General features: G+C 38.4%; 1 pseudogene; it reads left to right on the top strand.

Moving 5' to 3' along the window:
* The first annotated feature begins 1,517 nt into the window (after positions 1 to 1,517).
* Positions 1,518 to 1,687, top strand: LOC125920575 (uncharacterized; annotated as a pseudogene).
* Positions 1,688 to 2,313: the final 626 nt, after the last annotated feature.

The following is a 2,313-nucleotide window of genomic DNA, read 5'->3' as shown; positions in this document are numbered from 1 at the left end:
GTGGGGGTGCTTGATGTGCATTTTAGAAACTTGCCTTGGCTGCAGGAGGGAGGATAGTTTGAGTGGAGACCAGATTGGTGACAAGCAGAAGAGTTAGGAGGCTTGGCAGTAATCTAGATTGGAAGTGACAAGAGCCACAACCAAGGTGGAAATGGAGGGGAGGGGTTCAGGTGATACAAAGGAAGGTAGACTCAGAAGGACATGGAGCTAAGAAGGGAACTTATAGGACGATTCCTGGGTTTCTGATATGTAAGCAATAGGGTGGACAGAGAGGTCATTCTGTAGAATACAGAATACCAAAGAAGAGCAGATCTGGGGAGGGAGAGAAATGTTAATAGATGTGTTGAATTTGAGTCAATGAGCAGGGAATATTCAGACATGCAGTTCAGCAGAAAGTCCAGGACTAGCATACCCATTTAAGAGGCATCAACAAAGAACTGTCCTTTGAAACTTTGGGAGTGGATGAGGTCATCCAGGGGGAATGCAGAAAGAGAAGTGGGTGGAAAGCCACTCTTGGGAGCAGCTGTTGGTTGGCCTCCATGAAAATTGTTTGAGGAGCTGAATGCTCATCTCTTTTACGGATTGCTATTCTCATTTCCTCTGGCTATGTTGACACTGCTGTTTCTCTATTCTCCTCCAAGCAAGCATCCCAATTTTTGACAACTCTTTAAAAGGCTATGCAAATCTAACTTTCTATTAATGCTATTATTTTCATTATCCCAATTGTTCATCTGGTACCTGAAAGCCTTCTACAACATACCTTCTGCCACCTCCTGCAAATCCTTTGGCAACACTTTGTTCTTTAAAAACTCAGCTTAATATTACTCAACAATCAAAAAGAATGAAATCTTGCCATTTGCAACTACGTGGATGGAACTAGAGGGTATTATGTTAAGCGAAATTAGTCACTCAGAGAAAGGCAAATATCACATGACTTCACTCATATGAGGACTTTATGAGACAAAACAGACAAACATAAGGGACGGGAAGCAAAAATAATATAAAAACAGGGAGGGGACAAAACATAAGAGACTCTTAAATATGGAGAGCAGAGGATTACTGGAGGGGTTGTGGGAGGGGGAATGGGCTAAATGGGTAAGGGGCATTAAGGAATCCACTCCTGAAATCATTGTTGCACTATATGCTAATTAATTTGGATGTAAATTAAAAACAAAAAAACAAAAAAACACCTCAGCTCAAGTATATTTCCTGCCTGCCTTACAGGGAACCCTGGGCAAATATCTGTCATAGAACTTAAATATCTCACTATAGTTGTCTGGGTTTTTTGTCTGCTTCCCCAACTATACTGAAAGCTCTTTAGTGCAGGAATCAGTTAGTTATCTTAGACTCTCCACACCTAATACAGAGCTTGGTACTTAGGCTTTTGAAAAATGGCTGTTGAATGAATGACTTTGATTGAGTTCTAAGAGGTTTATTAACAGGGCTGCTATACATTCCAGGGCACTCTTGGTTTACACCTGTTGTCCTGACACTGTTATTAATAATTACCCATTTTCATCACTTCTTGACCTTTTGGCCAAGATCAAGTGTAGTATCTGTTCTTATCAGTTTAATACCTGATATGCCTTCTATCCAAGAACAATATATTAAATGGATTTTTGGAGAAGGGAGATGGAATAGCAGCTTGCCCCATTACTCTTCACATAAAACAGGTATTGTGATATTTCAGGAACAGTCCACTCCCTCAGGGACAAAAAATAATAATAATGTTATTATTATTATTATTATCCTTTTCAATCTCAAAAGTGCACTTATTTGAAAGATAAAATATATGGTTACCCTATTTATAGAATACCCGATTGTCATAGCTGCTCTTAACTTTTGGCAAGTGTCTCTGTTTATAAGACATTTCTACCAGAGAAACCAGAAGACAGAGTAGGGTCTGTTACTAGTTCTAGTCAACATTAAATAATTGGAACCACTTTTCTGAAATTATGAGACAGAAATGAGACCCCAGAGTTATGGGAAAGAGAGGGAATTCATGCAGATCCTCACATTGATAAAACTTCTTTCAAAACCAGCAAGCTATAAAATCAGTTTGAAAAATGATTGACACAAATAGAATGGTGCAGTGCTAAGAATCTAAGAACCAACAACTATAGGATATTATAGATATGAGGCCTCACAAATTAGGTAGCTACAATAATTCATTATGTAAATAAGGAACTGAGGCCCAGAGAGATTATGTTGAATTGACCAGTTATAAAGTTAGTGTAAAAATGGGGCCTAAACATAAGGATAATCAAATATAACAAAGAAAGAAAATACAGAATTCAAAACTACACCCACATA

Source organism: Panthera uncia, chromosome B4, assembly GCF_023721935.1.
Source record: "Panthera uncia isolate 11264 chromosome B4, Puncia_PCG_1.0, whole genome shotgun sequence".
Taxonomy (NCBI): Eukaryota; Metazoa; Chordata; class Mammalia; order Carnivora; family Felidae; genus Panthera; species Panthera uncia.
This window is presented reverse-complemented; position numbering and strand designations above follow the sequence as displayed.